This window comes from Phacochoerus africanus, chromosome 1 (genome assembly GCF_016906955.1).
Source record: "Phacochoerus africanus isolate WHEZ1 chromosome 1, ROS_Pafr_v1, whole genome shotgun sequence".
NCBI lineage: Eukaryota > Metazoa > Chordata > Mammalia > Artiodactyla > Suidae > Phacochoerus > Phacochoerus africanus.
The window spans coordinates 91579787-91605130 of record NC_062544.1 but is presented as its reverse complement, the minus strand read 5'-3'; the positions used below and the strand labels follow the sequence as shown (position 1 = coordinate 91605130).

The window sequence follows — 25344 nt, the reverse complement described above, 5'->3', positions numbered from 1 at the left end:
ACCTCATGAACATCTCTGCCACAGAGGCCTTGCATATAGCCTTAACCATTTATTTAAGATAAATCCTGGGAAGAAGAAAGACTGAATAAAAGAACCTGAAAACTTCAGGGTTTTGATATGCTTGCTAATGTTTTACTAGTTGGGTGAATACAGGTGGAAGGAAGGGTGCATAGTAACTGCATGAATATCAAAGAAGTCACAGGTAAGAAAGGCTATTCTAGCACCAGAGTACTGGCCAGAAAGCCTCCAAAGACTGCAATATGATGATTCTGTAGTATCTGCTCATTTTTTTTTAAGAAAGAGGAAATGGGGTTTTTTGGTTGTTGTTTGGTTGGTTGCTTAGGGTTTTTTTGGCCACACCCATGGCATGCAGAAGTTCCCAGGTCAGGGATCAAACCTGTACCACAGCAGGTACAAGGCTGGATCCTTAACCAGCAGGCCACCAGGGAACTCCAAGGAAATGGTTTTTAGTTTTTCAATCAATGGCTCTCTTTTGCTGGCTGCCACTGACTTTGAAGCTCTAAAGCCTTGTGCCATTTGTTGGTTCTTACAGTTCATTGTGTGGTTCCAATTCTAATTGTGTGCGTTTGGTCAAAAGAATCATTACAAGTTCGCTCTAGTCTGTGATCCGGATGGACATCCTCAACACTGGTTTCTGCTATTGCCCCTTCACGGGTAGTGGTTTCCCTGCCATGCTTTGTTTGCAGATCAAACAGAGGTGGTGGTTCTCCAGAGGAATGAATGCCATCTTTGTTCAAAGGGGCCAGAGGGAGAAGAATCTAATTCCACCAAAGTGAGAAGACAGTAAACTGATCCTGAGTTTCCATTGAGGTTGGAAAAAGAACAGTAAATGACAGCAAAATGGAATAGCTTGATACTTGCATGGTATAAATTACCCAGCGGAAGAGATGTGTTGAGGACAGAGAGGATTTGATCTCCGTCTTTCAGTCTTCCATCATTGCCAACCATCACGAAGTACAAAAGTTGGCTCAGCAAACCTTGGCTTCACCCAGGGTACTAGAGAGAGGGCCAAGAGATTTTTTTTTTTCCTTACTAAGTTGCTGAGGATTGGTCTTTCGTGGATATGTTTACATTGGTGAACAAAGGCAGAATCCTTTTGTGATTTTGCTACAGTCGTGCTTTTCAGACTGTGGGTTAGGCCCTATTAGCGGATTATGAAATCAGTTTAGCAAGTTATGACCAACTTTTCTTTAATGAAATAGTATATAAAAACAAATAGAAAGAGAAGGGTTGAATGGAATAGAAAATATCCAAGTACTTCACATAAGCAAGAATATTGTCTTAGAGAACTTTTGTTTCAGGTAGATATACATACACACATTTAAATTTCTGCACATGTGTTAGAGATCAAAACAAGCTTCATATTGTGAGTCATGGTCAAATAATTACTGCTGGAAATTTTTTTACATTAGAGGGTTTTTTCCTACTTTTTGCTGGGAATATTTTTTTTTATATAGATGGTTTCCAAAAGTTGTTTCTTTTATTTTTTGCTTTTAGGACCACACCTGTGGCATATAGAAGTTACCAGTATAGGGATTGAATCAGAGCTACAGCTGCCAGCCTACACCACAGCCACAGAAACACAGTAACAGATTCAAGGTGCATCTGCGACCTATACCACAGCTCATGGTAACGCCGGATCCTTAACCCATGAGTGAGGCCAGGGATTGAACCCATGTTCTTGTGGATACTAGTTGGGTTTCTTCCCGCTGAGCCACAACAGGAACTCCCAAAAGTTGTTTCTTTGGAATTGAACAGATCAGACTTTGGGGTTTGGGGTTAAGGTGAGCAGGGAAGTTTCTATGTTAATATAGATAGCAGTTACCTTCCTGCTGATCAAAACTACAAGTAGAAAAAGCTTGGCTTATCGGAATCTGTCTTTATTATGGTTCTATATAGAAAGCAACTCTGATAATGACACCTCTTTTCAAATGTCAGAAAGAAAACACCCCAGGTCAGAAAACTTCCATAGTGTCATTCAAATACCAAACCAAGGGTCATCATATTTTGACACAAGGCTGGCTCATGGCAACCATATATCTGATTGCCTGTGATTAGAGTTAAGACTTTACCAAACAATGAAGTCACTAGTAGCTAATTGTGATGACATGGGCTGATTTTAAAACTTTACTATAATAATTTACTAACCAAGTAAGTTTTCATGCATGCAAAATTTTCCCCCTTAATTCAGCTTAGTTTAAGTTTGTATTCATTGCTTTGAGTGCATATTAAGTAGACTCATGAACTTAGGTAAGATCTAGAGGGTAGAGCAATGGTATGTAAATTATCCATACATGGGAAATGCACTTATAAATATGTGTATATAGATCATATTAGTATATAATACCTTTGACCAAATGCATCAATTCATTGGTACATCATTAATCCTTATGAAAACAAAGAAGAGGCAATACAATAAATAAAAACATTCACTCTAGAAAACAGCATTGGCTACCTGAGGAGCTGTTTGAGAGGGGTTTGGAGGTTGTGTTTGGACTCAGCAGTAAGGAGAGGTGGCATTTGATTAGTAATATCTGTGATGACATGGGTGGGGACAGTGATGATGTATATGCCACTTGTTTATGTTGAAACTTTTCAATTTAGTAATCTTTATGGTATCTTGGAAACATGCGTGCCTTCCTCCATTTTATAGGGAGAAGGAAAGGAAAGCAGATAGAGGTAACCCAAAATTAAACCTTTTATTTGTTTTCTTCTGTACCCTTTTTTTAAATTGAAGGGTAATAGATTTGCAATATTATATCAGTCTCAAGTGTACAACCCAGAGATCAATATTTTCATTATCCTTCATTTACAAAATTAAACCTTCTAGTATCTCTTGCGCCTCTGTCATTTCTGCTCATAGCTATCCAGATTATTTTAGATAATTCCTTGCAAATGTTTATGTCTGTTTATTCCTTTCTGTACCCGTTGCCACTGTTGCACTTTTGATCCTCATTAAAAGAATTATTCGAGGAGCTCTCTAGATGGCTTCCCTGCTTCTGGTGCTTACAAATGTTGGTTAGGGTCAAGGGTCAGGGACTCCATTGAAAGCCACGTGAAAGCTCAGTGCCACCTCTCAGAAAACTGAAAGCTTGCACAGACTCCTGCCAATTTGCTCAGGAGGGCTATGGGCTACCGGAGGTCGATGCTTAATTATAAATCCTAGTCTGGTTGTTTCCCTCCCACCTATCGCTCAAACTTTTATCAGAGTAATTATTTCTTTTTTAAAAAAAATTATTTTTCTCAATTTAATTTAATTCACATTTTATATTGCAGTACAGTTGACTTCCAATATTGTGTTACTTTCAAGTGTACAGCAAAGTGAATCAGTTGTACATCTACATATATCCATTCTTTTTCAGATTTTTTTTCCCATATAGGTGATTACAGAATGTTGAGTAGAGTTCTCTGTGCTATACAGCAGGTCTTTGTTGATGGTTTATTTTATATATAGTAGTGTGTATCTGTTAATCCCATACTCCTAATTTATCCCTCCCCCCTCTTTCTCCTCTGGTATCCGTAAGTTTGTTTTCTGTTTGTGTGTCTGTTTCTGTTTAGTAAATAGGTCCCTTTGTAGCATTTTTTAAAATATATTCCACATATAAGTGATATTCCTCTCTGCTCAGAACTGATTCACATCCCATTGCTTTCAGAACAGAAAGAAGTTCAATCTTTCAAGCTCTCACTTTGTGGCCTCATTGCTCCCACTCCAGTCCTCCTGCCTCCTCCCAAATACACAACCGTCTCAGCCTAATTGGAACATGCCTTTTTCTCTCAATGTTCCCTCACTGTGCTCCCACCCACCCCCTCACCTGCTCAGGCCCTTTCTAACCTTTAAGCCCAGTGTCTCTTCTGACTCTCAGTTATTTCTGTGGATGGTGTTCTCAGCACCGGCTCATGCCGTGTGTAGCGTCTTGACCATCCTTGTGGTGTGTTGGCCTGATGGTCTTCAGATCCCTCCTTGCCCTTTCCTGGTGTGACTGAGAGGCTGCCCCTAGGAGTGGGCTGTCCAGGGTCCTGAGTCAAGGGGCCTCCAGCTGCGGTCAGCCTTGGGAAGCCCTGAAGAGTCTCTCTGGTAGCAGCTGGTCTCCCCTGGGGCGTCAGCTCCTCCTAGGGAGGCCCTTTGGGCTGTGAGCTTCTGTGGGATCGCCCTGGCCTCTGGGCTTTCGCACCCACACTTCTATTCTTCATGTCTGTCACTCAGGGATTTTCTGCAGTTACTGAGTTCCTGGATGCCTCATTCTTCCCTGTTTGCCTTCACATCCTTCCTTCTCCTATGTCATCAATTCCCTGACAAGAGTCCTTCTGTTTAAATACTTAGTCCACCTTATGTTTTCCTACTGGAACCTTGACTGATAGGACTGACATTGGGTGGATATTTGCTGAATGTTACTGCCTGATTTTAAACTATTTTCTAGGAGGGCCTCTCTTTTTTTGAGCAAACCAGGGGTAGCGTTATACAGGCTTACCTGGGGGAGTAACACATTACCTCAAAATCAATGGTTTGAAACAATTGGCGTTTCTAAGTTCACAAGTCTGAAGGTTGGCTACTTGGTGGTTCTCTGAGTTCTAGCTAGTCCACCCATGCACCTGTGGGTCAGCTGGGGGGCGCTGCTCATCTTTGGGTGCTCTTGTATGTGTGGGGCTTGGCTGCTCCAGGCTGATCTGTGATGGCCATTCTATATTGCTCAAGTATGACAAGCCAGCCCAGGCATGTTCTCATGGTGATTACAGAGGAGCTAAGAAAACCGATAAACACGAGAACTTTTTCAAACTTTGACATGCAGCCTACCTGCTAATAATATTCCATGGGCCAAAGCAAGTTGCATGGCCAAAACCAGAATCAAAGGGAGTGAGGAAACTAACTTGATCTCTTTAGTGAGAGGATCTGCAGAGTTACATGACAAAAGGGTAGGAACAGGGAGGGCTGAAGATGTAGGTCGTGAATGCCACACAATCTGTCTATCTCAGGCTCCACAGGATTTGGGGAGAGACCTGAAACCAGAGAAATAGATAGATGACATTAGTTTGGGGCCATAATAGTAACCCTTTTTTAAATGAAAATTTTGCAAGAAAATACACATTATGTATTTACTAGTTTGTTCTGTAGAGTATATTTGTACATAGTTACAGACTGAAAAAAAAATAGACCAAGAGCCATTTATAAATAACATATATTAATAAACCAAGTTAAAGGGACTTTATTTATTTTTTTAACCTTCAATTTGCATTAATTGGGAGCAGTCATGGGAAATAGTGCCAACCTCACTTCAGGTCAGATGACTTAACAAAATGAACTGTTTCATACCCAGAAATAAATGTATTCCAAATATAAATATGAATCAGTTACAAAACAGAATCTTTTGAAAGTACAAAATAACCACACTGTTAATGTATTTGTGTCCCAATTAAAAATGTGCAAAGAACACACATTCTAGGCCAAAGTTGTCCCCAGGAACGATTCTCATTTTTGCTTTGAATCTTGTGTAAACAAACCGGGCAGCCTCCTTTGAGCTATGAGCAAATCCACAGCTCCCTGCTTTCTAAAGAGAAGAATTTAAAAATGGGAATGTTTAAGTTGGAAAGGTCTGGGGCTTGACCTTGCTACTTTAAATTTCCTTCATCACTAGGAAATCACTTTGAATTTGTCTACTTGGAGAACTCTAATTTGGTGTGTTCTTGGTTTGAGCCACACCATGAAAGAGATGCTGTCTGTTTGTATTACAGCAAAACTTGGAAGCCACCTCGGTGACACTGTTTTTCAGTTTTCTTCTCTGCAGTTTTATCTTTCAATCTGAGCCAGTTCTCAGTAATTCAGAATGAGGTCCATGACATCTTGCTGCCTGAGTGAGATGCCTGGCTAGCCTCTTTTTCACTCTTTGGCTTTGGACAAAATTTTAAACCTTTCTCTGTCACTCCTTTCCTCATCTGAGAAATAGGGTTATTAATAATACATACCTCCTAGGGCCATTGTGAGGATTACGTGAAATTGGATGGGAAAGTTAGCATACCCTAGCCCACAAAAGTTACCTGAGACATGTTCTGCATTAAAATGCTTATTATGAATCATGATGTGAGAGTGTTTAGGTTGTTTTCACTGAGTTAGGGTCACATATATTCTTCAAGGTCTAAATCAGAATTATGTCCTCAAAAAAATTAGTTGAGGTTCAATATTATTTTCACACAAAGGCACTGCTTCTTTTTAGATAATAGTGTCAAGGGTGGTAGGGTATGTCTACTCATATTCACTAGAAAACCACAACAGCTACAAACACAAGCTTCTTCCAGGCTTTGTCAATTTAGTCTTTGAGACCACTTTTAGAATATGCATTGTTATTGCTTTTTTTTTTTTTTTGGTTAAAGTATAGTTGATTTACAATGTTCTGGTAGTTTATGGTGTACAGCAAAGTGATTCATTATATATATTTTTTTCATATTGTTTTCCATTATGGGTTATTCTCTGTGCTATACGCTAGGTCCTTGCTGTTTATCTATTTTATATATAGTAGTGTATATGTGCTAACTCCAAATTCCTAATTTAAACCTCTCCCAGCTTTCCCCTTTGATAACCATAAGCTTGTTTTCTGTCTGTGAGTCTGTTTTGTAAATGGGCTTCTAAAATGTCCTGGTCTTCAGCCTCATAATATCAGCGCTTCTGATGGCCTAGCAAACAGTGCATTGATAATGACAATTTGGAAGTTAAAGATTTATCACAAAAGCAAGCAGAGAGGTACTTTGAAGAAAATAGATAAATACAACCCCCAAGTGGTCCTTAATGTTGTTCGAAAAGGGGAGAAAATTAATAATAAGCAGATCAATTTTTCTGACACCAGAAATATATTTTGTCTTTCAACACACTGAGTATCCGGCTTGCATGGAGCCATAGCTTAGAAGAACAGAATCCTGAGAAGCTCACAGAGAGGGAGCTGCAGAGAAAATTCACACCTCCACACATACATGTGCTCACAGGCACACACACACAACCAGCACATGCTTTAATAACACAACAAGGCCATTATAGACACTTTAATGTTTCAATGGTGTGTTAGGTGAAAAGGCAGTGACTGAGCTTAGACTCAGTGTGCCAGGAAAGGGCATGAGCTTCTGCAGTCAGTGAGGTCAGCTCCCACACGAGATGTTGAGTCAAAATGTAGAACCGTAGATACACATGTGTTGAGTTAAATCATAAAGATGAATTAAAGCACACCCTTACTGGAGTTCCCTTGTGGCTCAGCAGAAATGAACCCATCTAGTATCCATGGTGATGCAGGTTCAATCCCTGGCCTCGCTCAGTGGGTTAAGGATCCTGCGTTGCTGTGGCTGTGGCTGGTGGCTGTGGCTGGTGGCTGCAGCTCTGATTAACCCCTAACCCAGGAACTTCCATATGCCATGGGTGTAGCCCTAGAAAGCAAAACAGAAAAACAAAACAAAACACACACTCACTGTCCATTGTCCTGGATACACGTAAATGCTTTTTAAAATGTGTCCTACAAAGATTCAAACCAATTCATGGTCTGGTCTTGGAGTGAGGTTGTCAAGGAGATTATACCTGTGCTCTATTTTGTTTAATTTTAAAAAAAGAGCAGATATGACACCATGTTGTCAACAGTCCCTTCTTGGGTAGTGGGGACCCCAGACATTTGTCCTGCCAACCTCTGTTTCCCTGTGATTTCTAAGTCCCCACCCCGGGACCATGAAAACAATTGTGGGACCAGTTACTGAAAAAGCAGGTCTTTACTTGCTGTGCAAACAGACTCCCGAAGACGTTGTCTACTGCAAGAGCAGATGCCATGGTTTCTCTTTCATCTGCTTACATGCAAGGGAAGTGTCCCCAGTGTCATCGCCCTTGACACCATCTAGACGGCTTCATAGTTTCCTCTCATGCACACACCCTGATGTCCATGGCCCCAGTTGGTGTTTGTTAGGACTTATCAAAACCGTCCCCCGACACCCAGCTGGACCTTTTTTAAGCACAAAAGTTCTGAATGGTTTAAGATTCATATTTGCCTTTTCATCCTCTTCCCAGGCTGGGAATCCAAAACCCTGGAGCCCTGTTGTGCACAGAAAAGTAGGTCTTTGGGATCCTCATGTCCCATGCCTATACTGTGTTATTACGATCTTTGTGTTAAAGTCTCTTTCTCTGTAACCATCTCCCCTTTGGAATGAGATTTTTATCTAAGTCTATCTGCATGTATTCAGAATCAGAAAGAGCTCTGAAACCAGACCCTATTTAAACATAGAAAGAAGAACAGCGGCCGATCAAGCAAATGTTGGGAAACTTTAAAAACAACAACAACAAAACACTTCTATTTATCTTCTTGTGTTTCCTCTTTTTTTTTTCCCCCAGATCTGTGGTTTCCCTCCCATTGGCCGTCCTGCGTGGGTGCCGAGTTCCACATGGGATTTCATGGATCGGAAGGTCAGATGTCAGGCTTGACTTGGCTGTTGGCAGACTCGTGATCTTTATGGTTGTCACGTTTTGGCGTTCTGGGAATGACCTCCTTATTTGCGGCAGTGCTGCTGTGGTTCTTTAAGAGAGTTTTGAACTCTGTAGGTATTCAGGAGAAATATAAAGCATTACAGGGGCTAAAAACAAACATAAAGGAGAAAAGGAGGCTTCAAATTCTCTTGGGGGAAGAAGAGTAATAATTGGACAGAGAAAGGAGCCCATTTTTTCATTGGTGATGTGGAAAATGCTCAGTGGAGGGAGTTCCCGTCGTGGCTCAGCGGTAACGAACCCAGCTGGTATCCATGAGGATGCGGGTTTGATCTCTGCCTTTGCTCAGTGGGTTAAGGATCCAGCATTGCTGTGAGCTGTGGTGTAGGTTGCAGACTCAGCTCAGATCCGGCATTGCTGTGGCTGAATCAGGCCAGCAGCTGCAGCTCCTATTTGATCCCTAGCCTGGGACCTTCCATATGCTGCAGGTGTGGCCCTAAAATGCAAAAGAAAGGAAGAGAGGGAAAGCAAGAAAGAAAAGAAAGAAAATGCTCAATGGAGAGGCAGCGGTCTCTTAAATCTCTCTTTTCCTTGAGTGCTAAAGAAGGCAAAAGGATCAGGTCACCCTGGGTCAGAGCGAGTCAGGTAGACACGAGCACCTGTACAGGGAAGGTGGTCTCCCCTTCCTGAGAAGCCCCCCCAACCTCCCTCTAGTCCCCAGATGTTTGGCAGACATCAGGCAGCCTGTTTGGGATGCTAGGATGTCATTTGGGAACCCAGTTTGTTTACATTATTATAACAACAGTTTCAGCTTGGCTTTGCAGTTAGAGTTGTGTCAGCACTTCCCTTTCTCTGTTTATTATTTTTAGCACTTTAAAAGCTAACCAGGAAAAACGGCTTTCTGGCAGTGAGGTGTCATTCCGGCTGGGCCGAGGTCTGTGGCGTCTATAGAAGTGCAGGCTGCTGTGGGAGTCGGGCCGATTGAATGCTGTCTTTGTGCCTCCCATCGCCAGGGCCTCTGGCCTATTGTCCAGCCGCCTCAGTTGGGGTGGCGCTATCTGATTGTAACCAGTACTAATATTACAGTGCTCGAGGGCCAGGCTCTCCCTGGGGGCCCCCAGTCTGGCTGCCTCTGTCTCCCAGCCCTCTCTCCAGGGGACCAGTCCCAGCTCTTCTATCAGAAACGCTATTTGTAATTTATAGAATGTGCCAGGGAAAGAGATCAGTAAGGATCGTCTAGACCTGCAGTTCTCTACCTTTTTTTTTTTCCACAAAGAACCCTTTACCCAAATGAAATCTTCCAATGAAATGCAGTTTATCAGACACGGAAAAGTAGAGCTGTTCCCTTTGGAGGAGAGAAGGCTGCTCTCAACTCCATTCTTCAGCCTCCACTCCACCCACCCCCAAAAAACCTTCGACTCCTCCAAATACTTGTATACCATTTGCACAGCGTGAGCCCCTCAGTTTTCAGATAAGGAAACTAAGAGGTGATTGTATAAATGCTTAAATCATGAGACATTAGGAGTTCCCTGGTGGCTTAGTGGGTTAAGGACCTGGCCTGGGGGGAGAGACAGGATGGACTGGGAAGAGGCACAAGGGAATTTTCTGGGGTGATAGGAATGCATATCTTAATAGGAGCGTGGCCTGCATGGCATTTGTCAAAACTCTTCTGTGCTTTTTACTGTACATAAATTGTACCTCCCTTAAAAAATAACACCAAAGAAGGAAAATAAAGCCAGAAAACCAGCCATTTGGTGGATGAAAACACTGAGCGCTTCCTTAAATACTGAAAATCCTTACAGTCTTTCCTAAATTACGTAAGCTGTTTATTGAGTGGGGTCCGCAGTCATTACGCAGAGTCGCAGGAGACAGGAGATCATGCTGCTTTTCTGACACTTTCTTTGTTCAGTAATTATCTAAATCAGAAAAAAAAAAAAGAGAAATCGCAGAATTTCAGACTATAGAACCACTAAATATCTTCTGGGGTCTTCTAGCCTGTAATACAGCTAGCTGAAGGATGAGGTAGGAGTTTTGGAATAGAAACTTCAAATACAAACTTGATTTGTGCATTCCTGTGACATGGACTATTGATAAGGCTCAGGAAATTGTTCATAATTTTTAATCTTTTGATCCTTCATCAGAATGCTTTTTGGGGGACCTAAGAAAAATGCAGGAGTCCTTTTCATGTATCTTACCAGAGTGGAACTTCTGGTGCCAGGCTGGAATTCAGGCCTCAAGTAATACCTCCATCCTTGCAATAAGGCATTTGGACCCTTTTTTTAGGAAATTTAACTGTATTTGATTTACAGTGTTGCGTTAGTTTCAGGTGTACAGCACAGTGATTCAATTATACATGTAAACATATATATATACACATACATATTTCTCAGAGTCTTTTCCCTTATACGGTATTACAAGATATGGAGTAAAGTTCCATGTGCTATACAGTAGATTTGTTTCTGTGTGTGTGTGTGTGGTCTTTTTGTCTTTTCTAAGGCGGCTCCCATGGCATATGGAGGTTCCCAGGCTAGGGGTCGAATCGGAGCTGTAGCCACCAGCCTATGCCACAGCCACAGCCACACAGGATCCGAGCCGCATCTGTCACCTACACCACAGCTCACAGGCAACGCCAGATCGTTAACCCACTGAGCAAGGCCAGGGACCAAACCTGCAACCTCATGGTTCCTAGTTGGATTCGTTAACCACTGCGCCACGACGAGAACTCCCTATACATTAGATCTTGTTGTTTACCTATTTTATGTAGAGCAGTGTGTATCTGTTAATTCCAGATTCCTAATTTATCCCTCCCCTTCCCTCTTTCCTCTTTGGAAACCATAGTTTGTGTCTATGTATATGTCTATGGATCTATTTCTAATGTGTAAATGAGTTCACTTGTATCTCTTTTTATATTCCATGTATAAGTGATATCATATGATATTTGTCTTTGTCTGGTTTACTTCACTTGATATGATCCTCTCTAGGTCCATCCATATTGCTGCAAATGGCATTATTTCATTCTTTTTATGGCTAAGTAATATTCCGTTTTATATATGTGCCGCATCTTTAGTCATCCATCTGTCAGGGGACGGTTAGATGGTTTCCATGTTTTGACTATTGTAAATAGTGCTGCAGTGAACACTGGGTTGCAAGTATCTTTTCAAATCAGAGTTCTAGGGATCCTTTAAAATGCCTTTCTTCTTTCTCAAATACTTGGAGCCAACCCTACTTAAATTTTTTCATTTGTGTTTTAGAAGTCTAGCAGTACCCTGGAGGGTCTTTATTTGGGTTGAAATGCTGCTAAGGTCATAGGCCAAGAAGGCGGCACCCAGCATAAACCCTGACTTTTAGAGCCTGATGAGGACACTGGGCTGGGAGGAGCAAGGAGAATTTCTTGAGAAGAAAATGATGACAGTGTTGGAAAGTGGTAAGAGACGGTTGCGTGAAGCAAGAGTAGGAAAGATTTAAATATACAGTGGTTCCTACGTATTCAGAGGAAATGGTCCCAAAAGCTCCGCATTTACCAAAACCCACAGGTGCTCAAGGCCCTCAGGTAGCTGAAAGGGTGTGGAACAGTCGGCCTTCCAGATCTGAGGAGCTGCATCCATGGAGTCAGCCAACCCCAGATTGATCTGGAGGACAGACTGGGTCGAAGGTTCCAGTCTTCAGGGAAGTGTAACTTTTCTTCAAAAAGAACAAACTGCTTCTTCAGTAATGTCCCAGCAAAGGGCCAAGGGCTCTTTCACTCACAGGATGAATCTACATTAACAAAAATTTAGCTCACTAAATGGAGCTATGGCAAAACCAAATCATCTGTAAAAAGAACATTTTAAATAACTAGGACATTTTTTAACCCACACATACTGCACTTTGCCTGCACATACACGCAGATGTCCTAATCGAATCAAGTTTAATTTAGCAAGATTTGTATACAACCAATTTAGTTTAATGTGCATAAGAGCAGAAATGAAATTGCACAATGGAAGAGTTTGAGCAGAATTTGCTCTTTTTGCAATTCAGTGCCCATTTGAAAGGAACTGTTTCTTCAAGTCATTAAGAGTCACCTTATCCAAATGGAAACTATCAAGACGAATTGTGTGACTTCTCCATTCCTGGGACTTGGGACAAGACCTTCCCATTCTTCTGGAGCTAACATTCTTAAAGTGTATATGTGTGTATGCATTTATCTACAGGGCAGGCGGTGTTAGGAAAATGTATGTATTCAGATTTCAGTAACTCATGAGAATGAGAGTAAAATGTCAATAACTGAAGTCCAATCTATTGATAATTTTTCCAATTGAATTTTTTAAATGATTTTTATTTTTTCCATTATAGTTGGTTTACAGTGTTCTGTCAATATTCTACTGTACAGCAAAGTGACCCAGTCACACATACATATATATATTCTTTTTCTCACATTATCCTCCATCATGTTCCATCACAAGTGACTAGATATAGTTCCCAGTACTATACAGCAGGATTAATTGCTTATCCATGACAAATGCAATAGTTTGAACCTATTAACCCCAGATTCCCAGTCCATCCCAGTAATACACGGCATAAATAAACCTTTCCATTGACTTTTAAAAATCAGCAACTTGAACCTTTTCATCCATTAAACTTCTTATGAGGGCTAACAAATAGGAAAATATCCTGATTTGAGTTTAGCTCCTTCTCCTTCCCCCAACTATTTTTCCTATTTATGCCATTGGATGAATAACAACTGAAAAACTGGATGAAAGAAAATAACAAACACTTAGTGTGCAGATTATTATTATTCTCAGTTTCCAGACAAGAAAATGGAGGGTAAAAGATCAGAAGCCATGCCTAAAGGTGTCACTGTCATAGTGACAGGACTGGGCTTGAACTCAGACCTTTCTGTCTATACACCCAAGTCTTGGAGTTCCTATTATGGCACAGTGGGTTACAAACCCAATTAGTATCCGTGAGGATGCAGGTTTGATCCCTGTCCTCACTCAGTAAGTTAAGGATCCAGTGTTGCCATGACCTGTGGTATAGGTTGCAGACATGGCTTGGATCCCGTGTTGCTGTGGCTGTGGTGTAGACCGGCAGCTGCAGTTCTGATTTGACCCCTAGCCTAGCAACTTCCATATGCCTCAGGGGCAGCCCTAAAAAAGAAAAAAAAAAAAAGCAAGCCCCTGTTTTGAGAAGGGAAGCAATGGATTGAAACTAATCATCATATTACATTGGTTGGAGCAGAGAAATAGCTAAATTTTTGGAGAGAATAAGCTACTATTTGGAGCCTACACATAGCAGAAAATCTTAAATAAAGTGACAAACACAAAAAAATTTATCTTTCTCTCCAGGGCAGTGGGAGGTGGTTCTGTTATCATCCAGGACTCAGATACCTTCTCTCTCTCTGTGTGTTTCTCTTCTTAAGCATATGACTTTATTCTCAAGGTTACCTTTTGGCTCAAGATGGCTGCTGGAGCTCTAGCCCTCACGCATAAATTCTAGGTAGCAGAAAAGATGGAAAGAGAAGGGCAAAAGGCATCCATTACCAGCTGTTTTTTTCTCTCTAGGAGGCCTTCCCTGAATTTCCACCTTATCGCTTCTACCTGCAATCTCAGCTACCAACTCCTGGTTGCAAAAGAATCTGAGAAATGTAGCTGGGTACTTTGCCATCCAAAAGCAAAGTAGGATTTGGTTATAAAGGAATATCATGGAGGCAGATAGTCACAATTAGGCAGCTATTAAAGGTTGTGCAGTTTTGTAGAGGCATGATCAGGGTGGTGTTCTAGAGAAACTGGTTTTTTGGGTTTTTTTTTTTTTTTTTTTTTTTTTGCTTTTTAGGGCTGCACCTGAAGCATATGAAGTTCTCAAGCTAGGGGTCAAATCAGAGCTACAGCTGCTGGCCTATGCCATACCCACAACAACGCCAGTTCCTTAACCCATTGAGCAAGGCCGGGGATTGAACCCGCATCCTCATGGATCCTAGTCAGGTTCCTTAACCACCGAGCCATGAAGGGAACTCCCTGATCTTTTTTTTTGGGAGTATACTTGTGTTGACTGAAAATTATACACAACCTAAAGTTGAGAGTTATGTCTTATTTGGTGAACAAAACTAAGGACTTAACACCAAGAGGCAGCATCTCAAGTAACCCTGAGAAACCACTCTGAAGAGAGAACTAGGATAGATAGGAATTTTGCAACAAAGGGCAGGTGGTAGGAACAAAAAGTTATTGTTAATAACAGAAAACTAGATTTCTCAAGTTAAGGAATTTAGCACTTTTCCCTGTATGGGTCTTGCAAGGGTCTCAGCTCACTGGAATCATTCCTTTGATATGCACCTCAGCCTTCTGGGGCTGGTATCCTGTGCTTTCACATCCTGAGTGCTAACCCTGGGGAGTGGCTACAGTCTGATAGCCGCTGGATGGCAGGGATTCGTTCTTTCCTTCCTGAGTTCCCCCAGAGCTCTCCTGCTAGGAGCTGGCTGCAATCACTAGTGATTGTGACGTCCTTTTTTACCAATATGTCAGCCAATATTTTATATCTCACTTGATTTACAATGTTGTATTAGTTTCAGGTGGACAGCAAAGTGAATCAGTTACATATATACATATATCTACTCTATATCAGATTCTTTTCCCATATAGATTATCACAGAATATTGAGTGCTATACAGCAGGTCCTTGTTGGTTATTTATTTTATATATAGTAGTGTGTATCTGCTAATCCCAGAATTATAATTTATCCCTCTCTTCCACATTTCCCCTTTGGTAACCATAAGTTTGTTTTCAAAATCTGGCACAATGGAAGTGAATCTGACTAGGAACCATGAGGTTTCGGGTTCAATCCCTGGCCTCACTAAGTGGGTTAAGGATCTGGCATTGCTGCGAGCTGTGGTGTAGGTCGCAGATTCGGCTCAGATCCTTTGTTGCTGTGACCGTTGCATAGGCTGGCAGCTGTAGCTCTGATTCATTCACCCCCTAGCCTGGGGATCTCCATATGCCACGGGTGTGGCCCTAAAAAGCAAAAGAAAAAAAAGTGAGTCTGTTTCTGTTTTGTAGATAAGTTCATTTATGTGATATTTTAGATTCCACATGTATGTGATGTCAGATGACATTTGTCTTTGTCTGACTAACTTGACTTAGTGTAATAACCTCTAGGTCCATCTGTGTTGCTGCACATGACATTAGTTCATTCTCTTTTATGGCTACAGGAACTGATCTTGTAGCCAACTGCATGATAGGTAAAAGTGGGAGCAACAGAAGACAGAATTGAGGACTCCAGGTCGTGGTGGTGAATTTTGTATTACTGAGGTGGCATTAGGGACAGGAGGGAAGAAATCAATGTGATCAGATTGGTGAAAAATGCATTGACTAAGGAGAATGTATTCGTTAATTAACTGTGCAATTCAAAACTAGATTTCAACAAACATACACATGTCTTAGTAGCAGGTGTGTATGTGTAGAAAAATACATTATATATACGTATATATATATATATACACATATATACATATTCATATATGTATTTACATATTCATATACATATTTTCATGTACACGAATGTGTATATGTTAGAGCACATACATTTACGTATGTGTGTGTATATATATATGAGTGCATATATATATATATGCTTACATACATATATATATATATATATATATGCATATATATATATATATATATATAACGTATAGTGAATGGCAACCCAGGAAATATATCTTGCTAAACTTCTAGGAAACAGGATCTGGATAAACAAAAAATTTCATGTTTTTTTTTTCCTATACAGAAAACTTGCTGGAGATTTACAATGCAGTCTCTTGGCCATAGAGAAATCATATATCAATAAATCCATACATGCATTCACAGAACACAAACAATATAAAACTTTTCTAGGACTCCATACCACTGATTGCAATGATTTTCAAACTTCAGCATCCCCAAAGAAAAAGGAAGAATTACAAGGGGCTAAATAATAGACTTTTAAGGGAAACAAAGGATGAAAGAGTTGTAAAGATAAGAGGTTGTCCTAAGGAGCCAAGCTAGGAGGTCCCTGGTGGCTCAGCAGGTTAAGGATCCAGTGTTGTCACTGCTGTGTTACAGGTCACATTCCTGGCACTTCTGCATTCTGAGGGTGCAGCCCCCCCACCTCAAAAAAAGCTAAGCTGGAGGAAGTAGGAAAATCAGGATGGAGGAGGAAACTAGTTTTGCTTTCCTTCTCTCTCTTTCTTTCCTTCTCGTGCTGTCTTGCTGTCTCTCCTTTAATTTTAGGAGTAGAATCATGCATTTGCTAACCATATTTTCATAGGCTTCTCATTCTGAGTTCCCAAATGAGAAAGAAGTTAAGCTCCAAGCCATCATCACATTCCTTTTATTAAGCCAGTGGGCAGCAGGTAACGGCCATTTTGCAGATGACAAAACCAAAACCCATCTGTGGTGCTGGTAGGACGGAGGCAGGCCCCCGGCACAGCTATTTTGGAACTCCTCGCATCTGTGGTACACAGCATGCCCACATATGCACACACCCTTTGTGTACGTAATCCACAGCACTGGACAAAAACAACCAAGTTGATCAGTACAGCTTTCTTGATGCTTTGTGTTTGACATCTTTGGCTGCCGGGCAACATGAGTTTTCACTTTCACTTTTAAAATCATCTGAATAGGCAGAACTTGATTTTTCTGATTTAACCCCCTCTGATAGCCTTTTGGAAAGCTAGTGTGAGTCCTGTTTTTCCCACACCTTGGAGAGGGGCAGGCACTGGATGGCTGCTCTTCCCCGTGTCTTCCCAGGAAGCCTGCTGAGGCAAGCGTTGTAATTTCTGCTGTTAACGTCCTGGTCAGAGCCTCTCATTAAAAAGTAAATGCCTATACACTTACGTAAGAAAATTACAAACGCATGCATGGGAAAAACATGCCAACTGTAACACTGTGGCTAGCTGGGTGAAGAGTGGGAGGGAGAGGAAAGCGGAGGGAGATAGGTCATGAATGTTTTCTTGTATTTTATTTCTTATAAAGAAAGAGACGAGGCGTTTCCTGGTGGCCTGAGGTTAAGGATTCAGTGTTGTTACTGCGTGGCTTAGGTTCCATCCCTGGCCCTGGAACGTCCACATTCTGTAGATATGGACCCAAAAAAAAAAAAAAGAGAGAGAGAGAGAAGAAAGGAAAAGAGATGAAGCAAATAGTGGAAATCTGACATTGTAAATCAACTATAATAAAAAAAAAATTTTAACCCTGAATGGTGGGGCACTTGTGTTTGTGATATTGTTTTATATACCTTTTGAATGTGTGAAATAGTTCATAATTTTAAAAACTTTAAAATTGAGCAAATGCCCCTCATATAGGGTAAAATGAGTGGAGCCCTTGAAATTATTTCCTTCAACTGTAGCAGTCTACTTGCAATCACATATCCTTGCTTCTGCATTTCTGTGTGTGCTACTTCCTTTCCTTGCCTCCTTCTGCCCTCACTGTTCCCCAGATAACTTCTCACCTTTCCAGACTCAACAGAGGTATCACTTCCTCTAGGAAGCCTCGTTTGACTCCCTGCCCTCCATTCATATCTGAGTTTGGAGGTTCTGCTCATGTCTCAAAGAAACCAGTACATCTTTGTATCATGGTATGTATTACACGGCTCCGTAAACCAGAGGCTTGTTTCTCTGACTTCCAGGACCATCACCTCTGGTTGGGCTGCAGCACCTCAGTGGGTACCGTTTGCTCAAAATTGTCTGTGTCAGAACTGCCTCCTTCCCATCAGAGAGACCCTCCCCCCGCCTTATGCCTCTATGCAGAATCCCTGGCCTCATTCCACCTGGAATAGACAAATACTCACATAGCAGACACTTGTTTAATGAATGAAAAAGGGAGCAGTCAACCAAACTCTAGTTTCCTCGATGAAGACTTCTCGGGCAAGTGGTTCTTAACGTGTGACCCCTAGACCAGCAGCATCTGTGTCACCTGGTAACTTGTTAAAATACATGTTCCCAGGCCCAATGCCAGACCCACTAAATCAGAAGATCTGGAAGTGGAACCCAGGAAACTTTAACAAGCCATCCAGATGATTCTGATTCATGCTTAACTTTGAGATACACTAGCTTAGACTGACCAGAACTAAAAACTAAGATTGTATCTTATGTTAGTTGAATTTAGAAAGGGGAAGAAAGTCACCTGGGAAACAGTAAAGGTGGGGGGTGGGAGCAAACAGAGGCGGTAGCCTAGACAAAAACAGAGAGGCATATTATATAATTTGCAAGTTGGTTGTGATAGAGTAAAGAATTCAGATTAGCAGGACAAGCAAGCTGGCGATCAAGAGTCAGCTTATGTTAAGTCTACCTAAGGTGTTTGGATTTTAACCTGAAAACACCAGGGAGCCCCGAAAACGGTTAAACAAAGGAGAGATTTAATCCAGCTTAATATTTTAGAAAGAATCCTATGGCAATGATGTGCCAGATGGCATGGAACTGAGATTGGCTATCTCGGTCCAGATGAGCCTCTAGTAGCCTAGGTGTGAAATAAGAGCTGAACTAAGGCAGTTTTGGTGGGAATGGAAAGGATACGACAGATTCAAGAAATACTATAAAAATAGAATGGACAAAACAGGAATGCTAGAAATCAGGGAGCAAGAGAGAAGCCATCAAGGACTTGCGCCAGTGTCTGTGTTTGTGTCTTAGGCAATGGGCAGGCATTGATGCCATTCACAGAAAGCCAAGAGGAGGAGATTTGAGAACTGGTGTTGGGGCTGGAGAAGATGAGTTAGTTTGAACATTTTGAGTTGGAGGTGCTTATGGAACATCCATTTGGGGGCATCACGTGATCACAGATAGTTCCTGGGCTGGAAACCAGTTTAGATGATACCTAGGTATCGATCATTTAGATGTCATTGTCGACAAGGCTGCAATGAATTTATCTTTAAATAAATTTTTCTCTTACTCATCATTCCCATGGGAGATACGTCTAGAATAAAGGCTGTTGGTAAACATAACCATTTGATTTGACAAAGGTGATGTTTATGCTTCCATGGACATTTAGAACAAAGTCCAGCTCATCATAACTTCACCAAGATTATTAATCGTCACAAATCTGATTTCCTAATTGTGAGGTTACTTCAGTCCATACTTTCCCAATTACTGTAAGATTGGACATACTTCACTCCTTGTTGACTTTTATCCAGAGATTATCTGTTCATGTCATTTGCTCATTTTCTGTCAGATATTGATTTTAAACCAATTTCTAAGAACTGTTCTGTTTTAAGGATATCATCTCTCCACCCATTTCATTTGTTGCAAATTTGTTTTTCTAGTTTTTCCTGTGTCTTTGTTCTAGTAGCTCAATAGGCGGCTGTTCCCTCTGCCTGGACACCTCACCTATCTCACCAGATACCCACTGGGCTCTCCCCCACAACTCCTGCAAGTCTTTATTTGAATCTTATCCCTTATTGACACCACCCTATTTAATAGTTTGGCCACCCAACAAGCACAGCCCTTGGCCCTTCTGATTCTGCCTTGGCTCCACTTTTCTTTTTTCCATAGCACTTCCACTTTTTCGAATGAAATATAATTTATTTATTTTGTTAAATTTAAGTCTTTATCCACAGAATATCCACTAGAATCCTTGATAGAAAGGATGTACAGACCTTTGTCTGTTAGATAGATGATAGATAGATAGATAGATAGATAGATAGATAGATAGATAGATACCTAAACACCTAGAATAATATCTGGCACATAATAGATACTTAATAAATATCTGTTACATGAGTATGAATTGCTGCTATATTTTTTATATTGTCCTAGAGTTTCAGAATTTAATTGATGTAAGTTTGTCTTTCCTTTGCAATCTCTTTCATTATTTTCATGCTTAAATATTTTCCCCATGTAGAACTGAATTAATATTCAGCTATGTTTTCTTGATTTTTTAAGTTTCCTTAAAAGAATTACTCTTTACCATCTGGCATTTACTAGCATATATAGTGTGAGATGAGGCTCTAACTAGGGATTGTCCTCAAAACTGTCAATTTCATCTCATTTTTAAAACTTCTTCATCACTCTGTTATTAGCTCACAAGTCTACCTTTTAAAAATCCTAATTTAAATTCATACACATAGAGTCTGATTAGAACCTGAAATAGTTTGATGGAAACTAGATTCTTTCATTATCTACCAATAAATGTTTTAAACCTTTGCCACCAGGATTTACTGACAGTTTTATAAGAAATTTGTTGGTTGAACTAGAAGCAAAATTCAAATTTATTCATCTCTAAATGCATCCTTAGAAGTAGAAGAATGAGGGAAGTTTTTCAACATTTACTTGAACCAAATCATTCATCAAAAAAATGTTCATCTCTTTCACAAAATGTACAAATTATCTAGTTTATTTTAAACATCAGTTTTTGTAATCATTGATTTCTGTGTTGTGTTGACTTGTTTCATGGATACCCTTAATGCCAACCCCTTAAGAAAACCACATTGATTAGACAGCTTTTACTTTTAGATCATACCAAGGCACAATAATTTCTGGTTTGGAACTGTGCTTCCTATTAATGATAGGTGGAATAGCCAGTTACCAACACCCTTTGGGAAAGTACGTTGTAAAATATTTATTAAGCTTTCCTCTATGCAAAACCTCATGCTCTGCCAATTGGAGCTGCAAAAGGTACTGCCAATTTTACTTCCCCAAAGAACTTGAAATTAATGGGGGAGTGAACATACATATGCAGGAAAGGGTAAACAATAATTTTTGTTCTTAATATTTATGTTTTTGGCAAAATGAATGGGGCCAATTACATATTTAAGATAGAAGACGAGGAAGAGATGATGTAAGTGCCAGTGACCTATGAAACCTTTACTGAAGGGATTAGGATTCAAATCAGAGAATTTGACTTTTATAGAAGAGAAGGAAGAGAGAGGGAAGCTGGTAATCCTTAAACCTATTTCCAACATTTAACAGTTGGTTTTGTGGGGTTTTTTTCATGTTTTCATTGTTGTCATGGTTTCATTTCTAGTCAATTGCTGTACTATGGTTTAGTACATGTACGAACAAGTTTTTATCTCTACTTTGAAGATTTGATTACACTAACATAAAATTGAAATTAATCAATAAGGAAAATCTAGCAAGGTTATTTATATGTAGACTGACTATCAAAAGACAGCAGAAGGAAGGAAGGAAGGAAGGAAGGAAGGAAGGAAGAGGAGGAGGAAGGAAGGAGGAAGAGAAGGACGGAGGAAGAGGAAGGGAAGGAACGGAAGGCGGACAGGCCGGCAGGAGGCGGGCCGGACAGGCATGCCAAGAAATCAGGCCCGGCCGCCAGCCTGCCGGAGGGGCGCAGGCCCGACCAGACCGCCAGCACGCCCGGCCCGCCACGACAAGACAGCAAGCCAGGCCAGAACAGACAGAACTAACAGCCAGCCCGGACCGACCGCCCATCGCGCAAGCCAGCCCGACAGACCCGCCGCCCGCCGGCAAGCCCGCCCGCCCGCCCCCCGCCCTCCCGCACCTCCCGCCCTCCGCTCCATCCCCGCCCCCCTTCTGGGCGGGCGGACTGTGGGCCGGCGGCAGACGCCCCGCAGCCGTCCTCTCGCCCATCTCGCCTTTGTCCCTATCCCAAGGACAGACAGTCACTTTTTTTTCAGTGCTCTTTTTCTTCCTTTGAAAGGAAGCATTTGATATGGCAGGTATCATACCAAGCATTAGTTATCAGTGATAACAGGGTCAGAGGGAGCAGTGGTGAGCTGCTTCACATAATCTAGAGACCGCTATTTAGTAAGGAGCATAACCTTTTTTCTTAGCAAATATTTTGTGATAGTAATTAATATATAACAGAATTTCATCTGATAGACTATATATTTGACTTCTTTCTCTTCTACTACTTCTTATTATTGCCTGAAAGAGGATCAAAGACAGCCAAAAACTAGAAGGAGGAGCTTAATCCACAGTCTGAAGACACAGACCGTGACTAAGTAGGAACCAGTTGAAGTTATCTATTTTATGAGATGTTCCCATTTAATCCAAAATACTATCATCGGAGTTCCCGTCATGGTGCAGTGGTTAACGAATCCGACTAGGAACCATGAGGTTGCAGGTTCGGTCCCTGCCCTTGCTCAGTGGGTTAACGATCCGGCGTTGCCTTGAGCTGTGGTGTAGGTCGCAGACGCGGCTCGGATCCCGCGTTGCTGTGGCTCTGGCATAGGCCAGTGGCTACAGCTCCAATCAGACCCCTAGCCTGGGAACCTCCATATGCCGTGGGAGCGGCCCAAGAAATGGCAAAAAAAAAAAAAATACTATCATATATATTTTGCATTTTTCATTTAATTAGATATTTTGCATAAAGGTAGGCACAGCACTGGAATATGTTTATTTTAAGAATTTAACCTACTTGACTTTCTAGCATTCCTGGGAGTAAAAGACAGTCTGGTACATCCCATTTAGCAACCAATAGAGACCTTTAGTTTACTAGTTTAAGCTTGGCCTCAGTTCATGTGTATCTTGGATCTGTGAGCCACTAATTATGGCCATTTTACTAAATGATATGGTTCTTATTTTTATTAATAAGTTTTTCATGAAAAGCAACTATTTTCTCCATTAAAAATCAAAGAGAGTAGAAGTCGAAGGTAAAAAATTAAAATATATGCAGTTTTCTGAATTCATATTATATTTCACAATTTTTAAAGAAAGAGGCAGCACAGAAGAAGTAACTTAAGATAATGGAAAATGATATGTAGTAACAACTAGCAACAGAATTTCTCTAAGAAAATGAACTGTGTTTACTTGGGAAAATGCCTTGACCAATATTCTTGGAAGTAAAAAGAAAAGCCTCCAAGGCATCTGGGTGAGAGTGGAACTGTTTGCTGGAAGGAAAGAAAGGTTTTGGCCATTACTCCAGATAGAGATGGAGATGAGAGATAGGGATGAGGATGGAGGTGGAGATGAGAGATAGGAGATGGGGATGGAAATGGGATGGGAATGGGGAAGGAGATGGGAGATGGGGATGGAGAGATGGGAGGATGGGGATGGAGAAAGGAGACAGGGATGAGGATGGAGGTGAAGATGAGAGATAGGAGATGGAGATGGAGATGGGGGATGGAGACAGAGATGGGAGATGTGCATGGGGATGGAGGGGAGATGGGTCATAGGAATGGATATGGGGATGGATATGGAGGTAGAGGTGGGAGGAGGGAATGAATGAATGAACAGTAGTGGACAAAAGGCCAGAGAGATAACAGAAGATTGTAAGGTAGTAAAATGACTCCTCTCTATGTCCCCTCAGATCCTCACTAAAGAAGCTGAAATGGGAGTTCTCATTGTGGCTCATCAGGTTAAGGACCCGATGTTGTCTGTGAGAACATGGGTTTGATCTCTGGCCTGAGATCTGGCCAGAGATCAAATCCATGGGTTAAGGATCTGGAGTTGTTTCAAGCGGTTCAGATACAATGTTGCCGTAGCTGCAGCTCTGATTAGACACCTTGCCTGGGAACTTCCATATGCTGCAGGTGAGGCCATAAAAAGAAAAAAAAAAAAAAGAAGTTGAAATGTTTGGTGCTAATAGACCTGTTATAGAAAGAACCTACTTTTGACTCAGGTCATGGGGTGAAGCTGAGACAGGTGAGGTGCCACAGGTGTCTGAGGTGATGGTGGGGATTGTAGGAATCTTTCAGAATGAGAGTTCAGGCCAAAGTGGAAGATGGTGGAGGGGTTGGTCTCCCACCCCCAGATGCTGCATATTATGGTGGTTTAGAGTAGTGTATCTCAAGCTTTAGTGACAGTGACATCAACTGGGAGTCTTGTTAAAAATGTTGATTCTGGGAATTCCCATCGTGGTGCAGCAGAAACAAATCTGACTAGGAACCATGAGGTGCAGGTTTGATCCCTGGCCTTGCTCGGTCAGTTAAGGATCTGGCGTTGCCCGTGAGCTGTGGTACGGGTCGCAGACGTGGCTCGGATCTGGTGTTGCTGTGGCTGTGGTGTAGGCCGGCAGCTGCAGCTCCTATTTGACCCCCTAACCTGGGAACCTCCATGTACCGCGGTGTGGCCCTAAAAAAGACAAAAAAAAAAAAGTTGATTCTGGATCCAGACATCTAGGACAGGGCCTGGGAGTCTGTATTCCGAACAAAGCCCTGAGGAATGCCCATGATGCTGCTAAATACACTGCTCTTTGAGTAGCAAAGTGGCTCCAGGACCAGATTTCTCAGGTTCAAATCCTAATTTTGCCGTGTATTTACTGTGTGACTGTAAGGAAATTATTTCACTAGCTTTTACTTATTTTCTCGGCCATAAAATGGAGACAGTAGTTCACAGGGTTGTTAAGAAGGTTAAATGAGTTAATATATGTAAAATGCCTAGAACAGTGAATGCCTGGCAGATAAAGGAGCTGTATTAGTATTAGCTTCAGCTGAATTATTATTATTATTATTATTACTATTACTTACTTAGAAATGAAGCCAAGCCTATGAAAAGTTGAGAATTTCTTAAGACCCAGTCTGTTGCAGGAGTACAAGCCTGGACTTAGATGTGAGACAAAGATGAGTTCAAATCCCACTTCCACAACCTGAATCATTCACTCCCTTCTGCCCTTGCAGTGAATTAGTTTAAATTCCAAAACTTGCTGAAAAGTTACCTAGGCATGCATGCTCAATTTTTTCCATAAAACTTTAGACTACATAAGAATGTATTTCATTAGGACTCAGAGGCCAGCATTCCATCCAGGTAGTTCCTCTGTTCTGCATTCCATTTTATAGATATTTCCATTAGAGGCATATTATGCTGTAAATACCTAGCTAGGTGCCTGTCTCCCCCCACTCAGTTGAGCCTGACTGGGGCAGAGGCTGTAATTATCATTTTCTCACCCCTTACCCCCTCCCCTTCCAGCACCTCGCACGGAGTTTGACACATGACAGTTAAAATCATGAAAAATCATCTCCCATTAGTCAAG

General features: G+C 41.3%; 1 protein-coding gene across 4 annotated transcripts in view; it reads left to right on the top strand.

Annotated features, from left to right (window-relative positions):
• The window catches only part of THRB (thyroid hormone receptor beta), a 459282-nt gene that overhangs the window by 189745 nt on the left and 244193 nt on the right, over positions 1-25344 (top strand). For 3 of the 4 annotated variants that reach the window (XM_047769178.1, XM_047769175.1, XM_047769181.1), the window contains exon 2: positions 8369-8571. The gene's annotated coding sequence lies outside the window, so the exon portion shown is untranslated. The remainder of the gene's footprint in view (positions 1-8368; positions 8572-25344) is intronic. The other variant, XM_047769184.1, reaches the window with a different exon arrangement.